This window comes from Henckelia pumila, chromosome 2 (assembly GCF_033568475.1).
Source record: "Henckelia pumila isolate YLH828 chromosome 2, ASM3356847v2, whole genome shotgun sequence".
Lineage (NCBI taxonomy): Eukaryota > Viridiplantae > Streptophyta > Magnoliopsida > Lamiales > Gesneriaceae > Henckelia > Henckelia pumila.
In genome coordinates this window covers 89411983-89426460 of record NC_133121.1, presented here as the reverse complement: position 1 = coordinate 89426460, position 14478 = coordinate 89411983, and positions in this window count along the sequence as shown.

The following is a 14478-nucleotide window of genomic DNA, read 5'->3' as shown; positions in this document are numbered from 1 at the left end:
TCTGGAACGAAGCACAACTTGAAAAACGTCGTTTCCCAAGCTTCGTTGCATCTCCAGTACTTGCTGTGCGGAAGTCAAGACAGAATCTTCACAATCAAACAAGTCAATCACAGTAAGAGTTGGTCTTTCTCCCATCCCTCAGGGTATCTCCACCAACTCATAGCACATCCGAAGAATGAGTCGCTGAAGGCTTGGAAAGTTTTTGTAATCAGCTTTCCAGTGCTTCAAGTTGTACGTTCAAGAACCAACTGTTTTAGTCGACAAAATTCCCCTTCATTTGGTTCCCACTCTGTCCCAATGCATGCATACTCTTTCAAGTTAAGTACTTCAAGATTGGGTAATGAACCAACAATGGTCTGAAAGGAATATTTTATTCCTTAAATTTCTAAAATTTTGAAAAGAATTTATTTAATATCTTTTTTCCTTTTTTGGACATGAAATAACAAGTTATTTATTTCCTTGAATAAGTTTATTTGAGATATTGATAAGCTTATTATAATATTTATCATATCATATCTAATATATATCTTTATTTATTTGTGTAAATTTGATATGATCAAATCTAGAGAATCCTATGCCTACAAGAAAACATGTTGAAGAAGGATTCTAGTCTATATATTGAAGAGAGACACACCGACCGAAAAGAAGAGAGACCGTGCAATTTTCTGAGAACTTCACGCACATATATTGAGAGAAAGCTGAAGATTTATATGAAGCTTATTTTGGTCGAGTTCTTACTTGTTTCCTTGAAGAATTGAAGAACACTTGAAGATCAAAGAGTGTTTCGTCTCAACAAGTTTTGGCATCAAGATTTTTCTCCGTACTCCGTTTTCTTTATTCTATTTCATATATAATTTTTAGGAGAACTTTTACTCGTTTATTTTCTCAAATGTTTGGAGAAAATTGATTTTACAATAATCACTAGTTTTAGGGTTTGTAAAACTCTTTAAATTATTTTCTAGTGAAGTTTTGCCCTGAGGTGCTGCAAGAGTATTTTATACTCTTGCTTAAATCATTTGAGTCTATTTATTTTGGTTGCTTGTGAAGGGGATCGGTTAACTCGTGCCCGGAAACGCAGCGGAAATATAAAAATTTTTAATAAAAGAAATCCGAGCACTTGTGTAGTATTCAAAAACTCAAACAACCATGGGGTGTTTAGAATTTTACCTATCAATCTCAAAGATTGATTTATGGCTCCAACCAAGTTGATAAACAACTAGGCTCTTGAAAAGGGTAGACTCAATCTACAAGCTTCCAAGAGCACTCCTTGCTCAAAATGGATTCAACACTTCGAGCCTCCGAATTAGGTCCACGACTAGACGATCTAAATCCGCTCTAAATATGCACTAGAATATTTAGAGAATTTAGCATTGAGATATCATTTTTATTCTCCCTCAAAAATGAAAGAAAAACTTGGAGAAATTGTGGATGGAGTGTTCGGCCACTATGGTTGGAATGGAATGAATTGTGTAATGTGTGTATATTATATTAATGGAGAAAAATTGATTAGATACAATTAAAACCATGCATAGAACAATGCATGACTTGCATGGAAAATTGCATCCAATCTTCCAACCCTTCAAATTCCATCACACACATACATATATATATATTATATATATATACACGCCTATATATATATATATAAATATATATATATTTAAATGGTATTTTGAACTTATTTTAATTAAATATTAAACCTAAACCTATTTAAGTTTAATCAATTAATTAAATTCAACTTGAACTCATTCAAGTACACTAGTAACAATAATTATATAACACTATTTTATTTGAGCTCTACAAGACTCAATAGTGTTTAATTATTTGTACATTAAAATGTCAACTAGTGTTAAATTAATTCAACACTTGAATTAATTAACTAAGTTCAAAATAATAGTTTAGAAAATCACCATTTTCATAAACTAATTATTTTAAGTCAACTTTTAATCTTGGAACACATTCACAAATTAAAAGTTACTTATTCCATTCGTTCTCCAATTTAGAAGTCAAACTTCTAATTTATTTTACTTATAAACTCCTTTATAAGTTGTTCAACACATTGAACTTATTTTAATCTCAACGGGATCTAGAAAGCTAGTACTTGTGTGACCCTCAATGGTTCACTGATACAACTAGCAGTGGGTTCACATCTCCATGTGATTCGGGATCAACAAGTTCCTTATATGAGCATACCCTATATATAGCTCCATTCTTATTGATCAACACATTGATAATAAGAACGTCAGAAAACTCATGTCTGATAGTACCCAACCAGTCATGTAAACGTCTAGCAGCATCGCTTACATGACTCCCTAGGTATCAAATGATAGTGCCTGCAAGAACCAATCAATTATGGTTAGCGTACAGTACGGTCCCTTCAACTCATATATCCCAACCGATACGACAACCATTGGTTTATCGAGAGTTGTCATTGAATCAATAACTATGTGTCATGCCGTAGTTGCATCGAAAATGTAATTCAAGAAACTCCTTTCTTAATTACACTTACTCTGATCAGAGATTTCAAGCTACGTATGCATGATATAAAATAGGATATCCATACCCGTAGGTAAGCGGTGAATCCCCGACTACAATGCATTGACTCCTATATGTTTCGTCACAGCACCCAACATTGCCACCTGATGACCCCAGATGAGTCGGTAAACAAGTCAAAGTGAAGCACTAGCATATAGAGTCTCCATGTTGTCCCGGGTTATAAGGACTAATGGTGTACAACCATAAACTAGGACTTCTCCACTCGATAAGTGAGAACCACTTGGAAAATCCTTTAGGGAGGGTTGTTCAGTGCACTCTACAAGGAGCACCTATTTGCATGCTTGGACATCTCCATGTCCCCTACCAATGAAACATGGTACTCACATCGCAAATACTAGTCTCAAGCTCGAGCGGCCTTTATCCTTTTTTATGGCGGCTGAATCGACTAGGAACAGTTTAGAATATACAGTATTCCAAATATGAGTTTCATGATAGTCATCACATGACCATCTCATATTCTTTCTACTATTTGTATATTCAAGGGCTTTATCTATGTAGCTTGCATGGGTATAAGGATAAAGATGTGCCAAATTAAATAATGTCAAATATTATTAAAATAAAGATTGTCATACAAGAGTTCTCTCAAGGACCATCGGCCAACACATTGGCTCGACGGGCACCTACTCTAACAGCTTGTTTATTTTATTTCACGTTTAAATTATATTCCGCTGCAAATTACTCAAGGTGTTATTGTAGGTGTTGTCAACACCTTGTGACAACACCTCAAAATGTTTATGTGCAACCTCTTTCCCTTACAAGTGGTATCAGAGCCATCTTCTTGATACACTAAGAACTGATCTTGGTTTGTTTATTTTATTACAGGGAATAAGATGGACTCATCGTCTGTTGCGAACTCGTTTTTGAAACCTCCGGTCCTTGATGGCACGAATTACGCACTATGGAAGACTAGGATGCGATATACTATCAAAGCGATGGATGTTCGTGCTTGGCAAAGCATTCTGGCTTGTTGGACTCCTCCAAAGATGTTAGATCCAGAAGGAGAGTATATTATCAAGCAAGAAGAAACTTGGACCGCCGATGAAACACAAAGTTCAAGCTACAATGCTAAAGCACTCAATGCAATTTTTCATCGGTGGATATGAGAATGTTTGGAATCATAGCTGACTGCACTGTTTCTAAGGATGCTTGGGAAGCTCTTCAAGAACACTGTGAAGGAACTGATAGTGTGAGAAGAACAAGACTGAGATTGCTAAACGCAAAATTTGAGAATATCAGGATGAATGAGAATGAGACTATTGCTGATTATGAAAAGAAACTTAGCGAGATAGCTACAGAGGCCCATGCTCTTGGAGGACCTATTGCTAGTGAGAATATGGTGAACAAAGTCCTTCGGTCTTTGCCAAAGAGATTCAATGAGAAGATTTGGGCGCTTGAAGAAGTAAAAGACACTTCAAAGATGAAGATGACTGAACTGATAAGTATCCTTCAAGTATTTGAGATGAACTCATCAGCACAAGAGAAGGATAAAAGGAAATCTATAGCACTTCATGCTTCAAAGCCTTCATATGAGGAGTATGTTCAATTCTACAAAGAATTACATCAGTCTGATTTAGAGGATGATTCGATCTCTCTCATGACTAAAAAATTCAATGATTATCTGAAGAAGATGAAAGAGTCAAGGAAGACGGATCAAAAACTCAAGGCTCCATTGTTCTCTAACAAGCCTCTGAGAATTACTGGACCAGAAAAATCACCAAGGAAGCTTACTGATACTCCTAAGCCTCGAATGATGCTGGAAGGGAAGAAGAAGTCAGTACCAAAGAAGTTAGACTCGGTACAATGTCATGCTTGTCAAGGCTTTGGACATTATGCAAATGAGTGTGCTAACATGCTTAGGAAAGGTATGAATACGTCTTTAAGTGATGAAGAGTCTGATGAAGAAGAGCAGGAAGATGAAGAAAGTCACATTGCCCTATCTGCCCTATTGGAAAGCAAAAAGAAGTTTCAAGTCAATCCTTTAGGTGTTGCCGCAGGTGTTGCCACACCTGGCCGCAACATCTCCCAAAGGTCAGTTTCTTTTAATTCTTCCATTACTGATAATATGGGTGATATTGATTCAGGTGAGGAGACAATGTCAATGGAAGAAGCTCGGATGATGTTTGAAGAACTACATACTGATTGGATTGAAAGGAATAAGCTGAACACCATTATTTCAAAAGAAAATTCTGATTTAATAGCTGATGTGTCAAGACTTGAAGTTATGCTGAGTAAGAAAGACATGGAACTAAGTCAAGTGAAGGAAGAACTCGGAAAAGCAAAAGCTACATTGGCCAAGTTCAATTCAGGCACCTCCAAACTTGATTCTTTACTCATGATGGGAAGAGATGGTACGATTGGTTTAGGTTTTGAAAACAACAAATTTGAAGTTGGTGAAAGTTTGAAAGACCCTGTGTTTGTCAAGGAAAGTAGCAGTACAGAAAACTCAAGCAAAAATGCTTTACCAATTGATCCTCAAAAACCAAAGCCACAACCTACTGCTCCTTCAATGTCTAGAAGGAAACGTAAGTATATTTGTCACTACTATCATAGACCTGGTCATATCAAACCATAATGTTTTTAGCTGCAAAAAGACTACAGACAGAGATCTGCATCAAAGGTGCTGCCTAAGGTGTTGCCAACACCCTCCCACAACATCTACAGAAACAGATCTTCTGTAAGAAAGGTTTGGGGTACCAAAAGCTGATAATCACTGTCATATGATTTACACTGCTTTGAGAACTAATGTTTCAGGTGCTTGATACTTTGATAGTGGCAGCTCACGTCATATGACAGGTTCCAAGAAGTTTCTCACTGATTATGTTGAACAGAAAAGTGGAAAAGTAACCTATGGAGGAGGTTCAAAGGGAAACATTGTTGGAAAGAAAACTCTAAATGTTGCTGGTTTGTCTAATCTTCGCAATGTGCTTCATGTTGAAGGACTTACTGCAAATCTAATAAGCATAAGTCAACTTTGTGATGATAATTTGCATGTGCAATTTGATAAAAAAATTATGCAAAGTTTTTGATGATTCAAATCTCTGTGTCATGACAGGTACTAGGTAATCCGACAACTGCTATCAACTTGGAGAAGAGATGGCTTGTAGACATACAAAAGTGAATGAGTTTGATTTATGACATCAAAAACTGGGTCATGCAAATTTCAAGATACTAAAGAACTTGAGTAACTTAGATGCTGTCAGAGGTATGCCTAACTTAAAACCTGGTGTTCCATTGTGTGTGAAGCATGTCAGAAAGGGAAGCAGACTAGGGTGTCACATGAGGTGTTGCCAACATCTGTGACAACACGCTGCCTCAAGCTTATTCATATGGACTTGATGGGTCCAATGGATGTTGAAAGCTTTGGTGGTAAGAAATATTCTTTTGTTTGTGTGGATGATTTTTCACGATATACTTGGGTAAATTTTTTGAGAGAAAAATCAGACACATTTGATGTCTACAAGAAATTGCTCACTAAGATTTCGAACCTATACAATCTGAAGGTAATCAGAATTCGCACTGATCATGGTAAGGAGTTCGAAAACTCATCTTTTGCTAGTTTGTGTAATAAAAAAGATATTTCTCATGAATTTTCTGCTTCTAAAACTCCACAACAAAATGGAATTGCTGAAATAAAAAATAGGACTTTGCAAGAAATGACAAGAGTGATGTTGAGTTCGAAAAATATTTCAAAACGTTTTTGGGCAGAAGCCTTGAATACTGCATGTCATATTTCAAATAGAGTTTATTTGAGGAGTGGTACTACTATGACATCTTATGAAATTCTCATGGGAAAGAGGCCAAACCTTAAATATTTTCATGTTTTTGGATGTGTATGTCACGTTTTGAATGATAGGGATCATCTTGCTAAGTTTGACGCTAAAAGTGATAAGTGTATGTTCTTGGGATATTCATCAAATAGCCGAGCCTATAGGATGTATAACTTGAGAACAAGGACTATTTTGGAGTCAATTAATGTTGTGTTTGATGATTTTGCAGATCTAAAGAAGAAATGTAAAGCCCCGTTTTTTTATCTTAATTGAGCTTATTTGAGATAATCAGAGTTTCCAGAGTTAATGAGCCGACTTTTTATTGATCGGGGTCTATTTTGTAAAAATTGGATTTTTCAGGGACTAAAACGCAAATAGTGGATTTGTTATATTATCTACACTTAGAAAGGATTTGACTTAGTCTCCTTTGCATTATCTTCATCTCCTCCATCGGTTCTCCACCATTGAAGACGCCTCCTTAGGCTTTCAAGCTTTCAAAATCCAGTCCGAACTCGATCCGTCCGTTGGAAATTAATTCTGAAGGCAGATTAGTGATCACAGCAGTGAGAGCTCCGTTATACCGTAAGTATTTCTCCGATCAGATATGTTTTGATTTTCGGAGGTTGTTAGAATCGATTTAGATTCTAGTATGTTGTTCTTGGCGGAGTTCTGATCGTTTATTATCTGTCGGTTTTGAATTAGAGCGACGTTCGGAATTGTTATGATTTTTGGAAGCTATTTTCGAAAATGTGAGTTTTGAGATTTGTTGGGTTTGTCTTGTTGTTGTTGTATTAGCATTGAATTGAGTTGATATCGCTATTGAACTGCTGTCTGCGTTGTCGGTTTGTTCAGTTTATAGCCATTATGCCGTCGGTTTGAGTTTTGAGGATTTGGAACCGTTTTTGAGTTGTTGGAACTTGGCTTAAGTTGATCTTGGTTATTGATCATTCATTTGTCTCCGTACAGATTCGTTTGGAGGTATCAAGCCCAGAGTTAGCAGCTGTTTGATCGTTTCCGAGATTTGAACAAAGAACGGTATAGAGAATTTCCTTGAACCGTTGCCTTGTTGTTGTTAGATTGTATAGTTGTTGATACAGTCTCTTTTGTAGCGTATCCAGAGTTGGAAGCTACTGCATTGAAAGGTAAAAGCAGTCATCATAGCGGGATAGCATACTCGAGACTGTGGTTCTCGAGTTTTCCCTTTGAAATCACATACTTGCATTTACACTTGTTCTAGCATGAGGAACTTGTGTCTTGTTTGATTGTATTGGCTTTTGTTAAATGACTTATGTGTTATGTTTATGTTATGCATTCATCTTGAGCCAATCTTGTTTTCAGCGGGCAGAACCGCCCTTTTTGTTTAGACGTTTGGAAACTATGATTGAGTGGCCTAGGTCGTAGTTGTTTCGCCTAGTGCTAGCATACTCATTATAGTTGCTCAAAGTCTAGAGGAGTGAGATACGTGGCACCACCTCGATTGGGAGAGTCGATGAGTTGTTACGTGATCTTATCCTCGGGATCCCAAAAGCACAGCAGCAATCCCTCGTTTATCAGACTGATATCCCGGTTTAAAAGACATGCATTCATTATGTTGTTATTAATTTAATTGTTGTATTGAAAGCATGTTGATTGTTGTATTAATTGTTATGTTGCTTTTACTGGGAATGAAGTTCTCATCGGTTATCCGGCTGTTGCTTTGTTTTGTATGTGTATTTGGCAACAGGTGGGGCAGGATCAAGTCAGAAGAGGCATGGTTAGCTCCGAGAGAAAATTGTAGCAGTGAGACTCGGTTTAGAAGTCATGTCAGCATGTCTACCTAGTGTTGTTAGAACATGTTTAGATAACGAACTTCATTATTATGTTGTATTGTCATGCAAGCTTTGCCTTATTGCTATCGTGACATGTTCTATTTTGGAATAGTTGTTAAACTCTAGAAATTCATGTATTAATCGGAGGAACTGTATTTTTAATGTATGTGTTGATTTGGATTGCATTGGAATAGTTTTAGATGGAATTGCAAAGCATGTTTTCTGCTGTTCTGTTTCTGCTGTAGGGGGCGCCCGAGCTGCAATTTTTAGCAGCCCGAGCGCACCCCACTCTGAGAACTCAGTAGCGCCTCTGCCCAGGGCGCGCTCGAGCGGCGATTTTTGGCCGCCCGAGCGCGGCCCTCTTTAAAATTTTTTTTTTTTTTTCCTTTGCTTTGCTTTTAGTTCTTAGATCTTGGATGCTTAATTATTGTTTACTCCTTAATTAGATATTTAGAACCGAGGTCTCACATTAAGTGGTATCAGAGAGTTAAGATTTTTGGTTGAACTAGAGTGAGCGGGTAGATCGAGTCTGCGTGTATTGGCTCCTCGCATGTGTTTGAATTATTTTAACTGTGTACATGCGAGCATGATTTATTATTGAGAATTATTGAATTACATGGTTATGTGATTTAATTTATAAATCATGATCTACTTGAGATATAACTGTTTTTGTTATCGACTGGTATCCTGTATTCCAAGCGGTAGTAAGGGCACTGATTGTAGCGATTGAGATATCTCGTGTCCTAACCTTTGATTATCAGATGAGTCCTCGTCGAGTGATAAACAGAAACACACCGCCAGTTATTCCTACGACTGAGCAAGCTAGCACTGAAGTTGATCAGTTGGATGCTTTAGTGACTCCTATGGAAACCTTGCTGAAGAGGTTTCAGTCATTCAATCCGCCGTTGTTGATGGGTTCAGAAAATCCAGTTGACTGTGAGAGTTGGTTGGATGATATGGATCAGTTGTTTGATTCCATTGACTACACAGATGACCGCCGAATCAGGTTAGTAATTCATCAGCTGCGTGGTGGTGCTAAGAGCTGGTGGATCATGACAAAGAAAGCATTTGAGAGTAGAGGTACAGAGGTTACTTGGACTCTTTTTAAATCTGAGTTTTATAAGCGGTTTTTCCCTATCTCGTATCGTAAGGATAAGGGAGCAGAGTTTGCAAATCTGAAGCAAGGGAATCTGAACATTGAAGAGTACGTGGCTAAGTTTGATAGTCTGTTGCGTTTTGCGCCACTAATTGCCGGAGATGAAGAAGCTAAGGCAGATCATTTCATTAATGGCTTGAATCCTGACATCTTCACTTTGGTGAACACTGCTAGGCCAGACAACTTTGCGGATGCCATGAATCACGCAAAGGGAGCAGAAGCAGGCTTGTGGAGGCAAAGAGGTAATCAGGGGGCACCTCAGCAGCAGAGGCAGTATCAGAACCAACCATCTCAGTACCAGAATCAGCCACCTCAGCATCAAAACCAGCAGCAGAGGTATGAAGGTGGTAACAGTGGGGGAAACAGAAAGGATCAGTACAAGGCAAGAGGTAAACAGTTCAAGAGGCAGGGGAACAGTTCGTCCAGTTCCAGTGGTTCGAAGCAATTCGGTTCAGGACCAAGTTCTGGGTCATCATCCTTGTACTGCAGCAAGTGTGGAGGAAGACACTCACCGGATCAGTGTGTGGGAGTCTTCGGCAATTGTAACACCTGTCAGCAACCGGGACACTTCTCTAAAGTGTGCCCACAACGTAACAGAGATAGAGCTTAGAGTGGGAGTTCGTCTAGATCTGCAGCTCAGCCTGAGAGGCAGTCTTCTGCAGTGCACTCTTTCCAGCCTCAGCAGCAGAACAGATAGGGAGGTAGTACCAGTGCAAATCAGCCTCCGAGACAGCAAGCACGAGTCTTTGCTCTGACAGAGGATCAGGCTCAAGCAGCACCTGATGATGTTATAGCAGGTAACTGTTTGATTTTTGGTCATTCTGCTCATGTTTTGATAGATACAGGTGCTTCCCATTCCTTTATCTCTGAGAAATTCGTATTATTGCATGCTTTGCCAACTGAATTGTTGCCTACAGTAGTAGCTGTTACTTCACCTTTGGGTGGAGGAATTGTTTCTGTCATATTAGTCAGGAACTGTGAACTGTGTTTTGAAGGAAATTTGTTAAAATTCGACTGTATTGTACTTGGAATGTCGGATTTTGATTGTATTGTCGGGATAGATGCTTTAACCAAGTACAGGGCGACAGTCGATTGTTTTCAAAAAGTTGTCAGGTTCAGACCGGAAATGGCAGACGAGTGGAAATTCTTTGGTAAGGGTTCTCGATCTAGAATTCCTTTGATTTCAGTGTTATCTATGACTCGTTTGCTACAGAAAGGTGCAGAAGGATTTTTGGTGTATGCAGTTGATGTACTGAAATCTAGCCCAGCTTTGGTCGATATACCAGTGGTTAGAGATTTTGCGGATGTGTTTCCGGAAGATGTTCCTGGATTGCCGCCTATTCGAGAAGTCGAATTCAGTATTGACTTAGTGCCAGGTACTCAACCTATTTCAAAAGCTCCTTATCGTATGGCACTTGTTGAATTGAGAGAGTTGAAGGAGCAGCTTGAGGATTTGATTGCCAAGGGATACATCAGACCTAGTGTATCGCCTTGGGGTGCTCCTGTGCTTTTTGTTCGGAAGAAGGATGGTTCTATGCGACTCTGTATCGACTACCGCCAATTGAATCATGCTACAGTTAAGAACAGGTATCCTTTACCCCGAATAGATGACTTGTTTGATCAGCTGCAGGGTTCTTTTGTCTACTCTAAGATTGATCTGAGGTCAGGTTATCACCAGTTGAGAGTGCGAGAGGAAGACGTTCCTAAGACCGCATTCAGGACGAGGTATGGTCACTTTGAGTTTATAGTCATGCCGTTCGGTTTGACTAACGCCCCAACGGTTTTTATGGGTTTGATGAACCGTATCTTTCAGCGTTATTTAGATGAGTTTGTCATTATCTTTATCGATGATATTCTTATCTACTCGAAGAACCGTACTGACCATGCAGAGCACTTGAGGACCGTACTGCAGATTTTGCGAGTTGAGCAGTTGTTTGCCAAGCTGTCTAAGTGTGAATTCTGGTTAGATCGAGTTGTCTTTCTCGGTCATATTATTTCTGAAGATGGGATTTCTGTCGATACCAGCAAGATTTAAGTGGTTATTGCTACAACTTAAATTGTAATTCACCCAAGTGTAGGTTGTCTGCAAGTAATATACTCGTGAGTACGAGATCGATCCACTGAGAGGATGTTGTAAGTTTAATTTTAGCAATAATATATTATAGATGAAAATATTATTATAAAACTTCAAATACACAAATTATAAAATTGTCAAGGTTTCAAAGGTTCATTGTTGGTTTATTTAAGATTGCTTAATAAAAATAAATAAAAGAAACTAAAATAAAAATAAACATAAAAGAACAATGAAATATTTAAACAAGTATATCATATAATATAGTTCCCACTATATTAATATCAGATTAACCGATATTTAATACATGGTACCCATAATATATATATAAATGCATAACTATAAATTGACATAAAAGTAAATGTTAGATCAAATCACAATATTTTATTTAGAACAACCGGCAGAGCCACGCTATCGTCTAAATAAAATATATGACTTTATGTTAGATGCGATAAAGTAAATGTTAGTTGCGGAAAAGTAAAAGTTAGATGCGAGAAAGTAAATGTTAGTTGCGGAAAAGTAAATGTTAGTTGCGATAAAGTAAAAGTTAGATGCGAGAAAGTAAATGTTAGTTCAAATCACAATGTATTATTTAGAACAACCGACAGTGTCACGCTATCGTCTAAATAATATATATGACTTTATTATAAATAGATACATATATTTATAGTATATAATTATTGTAGTATTTATTGTATCATATTTGACAACAAATCAAGGTAACCACATTCAAGGTACCAAGCATTTGATGTAAATAGATAACAACAAATCATCCAAAATTATACCTACAAATAAAGATCAATTAGTAAAAATAAAAATAGAAAAGAAAAGAATATACAAAATATAGACAATCTTACTTGACCAACAATGAAACCTTTTCACCTTGACATAAAAAGATTTAGCTTTCCATGAACATGAAACTCAAGAATAAAGATAAAAGAAATTTCATATTTGAACTTGAGAAACTTGCACACTCAAACTTTTATTCTCACACACACAATATTTATTTTACAAATGAAGAATTCTCTACACTCTTGCACACTACAAAGCTTATACAACACATCTATTTATAGGCCAAATGAGAGCAAGAGTCCAAAGCTCATTAAATGTGAAATAGTAAAGTTGGTGGGTGCTTGTCTCCTTGAATGTCAATACCATGACCCAACTTTAATTGGCATGTTTGATGCCTTATACCACCGATTCAGCCTTTCTTTTCAACATAGAACACGTAGGATATTTTGTGTAGATGTGTTTGGACAACTCATTCACCCCTTTTGGATAAAATATGAAATACTTATGATATTTTTACTCCAAGCTGGTCATAGTAAAAGTAAATCTATCTCCATTTTAATGTTTGATTATTTTGATCATCTTAATGAAGTTTTTGGAATTTCTTGTCTTCTACAAAGTTGAAGATGCCTCTTTTGTGATTCTACAGGTTTTGAGATTACTCCATTATGACCTCTGTAGCTTGAGTAATTTTATGTTTACCAAACCTGCGCAAACCGTAAAATAAAACATTTTAGTAAAGCATTTAAATATAAACACATAACACTAAAATAATACAACTTCATAATTTTAATTAAACTTAAATTTTAAAACACACTTTTTAACATATAAATAATTACAAATTTTAAGTTTCATCACACCCCCAAACCGGCTAATTACTAGTCCCTTAGTAATAAAATATCATAAAATATCATAAAATATCATAAAATCACAAGTTAGATTTTTATTCCTTAATATATATATTCAAATTTGCAAACTTTGAAATTTTAAAAACACACTTGTGAGGAGATCATATGTTTATTTATAAATCTCATTATCAACCAATATATCAATATGTAATTTGATGGGCTATACATATATATTTCACACAATATCAAAATATTAAATATATATAATTTTTTTTTTCATAAATATTTTCTAAAAACTTTGAGAATAATATAATTAAAAGGATAATAGAAATCATTTTCATAACATGTATATCATCAGGAATATTAATGTAAAAGTCTCAACTCCATATTCTCTCGGGTTAAAGTATTTCATATATAGCTGTTTTTCACTCATGGAGTTGGAAGAAATTATACACTCTTTGAAAATGGCTAGTAAAGCAGACAATCAAATAACCTAATATTGAAAATAAGATAGGATGATTTACAAAGAATAAACCCATTTTTTTTTTGTTTTTTTTTTGTTTTTTTTGTTTTTTTTGTTTTTTTTTGTTTTTTTGTTTTTTTTTGCTTGGCTGCAAAATTGTTTTTACATAATCAAATACCTCCAATAAACTTTGAAAATGTAACATTTTTTTTTCAAAGTTTATTTATTTATTTATTTTTTTTGAGGTAAATCTATTACATTAATAATTATAGTAGAGATATTAATACTCTACATCTTTACAATCAAACTTCAAACAACTTTGCAGCCAATTTTCATTTTTCTTTTTTTTTTTCTTTTTTTTTTTTTTCAAAATGGGTTTAATCTAGTAATCAACCATTTCTTAATAATCAATAAAAGCTTATAAGTTGTTTTCTCAATTCTTACCCCTCACTCACAAAATTTATGTGAGTAACTATTGCACTTTTACAAATTAATTCCCTCAATTATACATGTTATTATTTATTCAATCAATATCACTTTAATTATATACTCATAAAAGTTTTAGAAAATATGTATTTGAAAACACATAATTATATATTATTTATAACTTATATCCCATCAATTATATATTTTCTATTAAATTGATAAAAAGAAGAATAAATAAACATCTATACAAAAGACTTCATTTTCTTAGTAGTTTGCAATTTAAATATATACGGAATATTAAAATCTAATCTATTGTGATAAGATGATAAATAAAAACTAATGCGTGTCAGGAGTTTTTAACACCTTACTCTGCCATTGAAAAAGAAAAATAAATATTATTATAGAAATATATTTTTTTTTAAATTTTAATTTTTTTTTTTTAGAGATAAACCCTCCCCCAAACCTGAATATGACATTGTTTTTAATTTTTTTTAATTTTTTTTTTATTATTATTTTTTTTTTTAGAGATAAACCCTCCCCCAAACCTGAATATGACATTGTTTTTAATTTTTTTTTTTTTTAAGAAAAATAAAG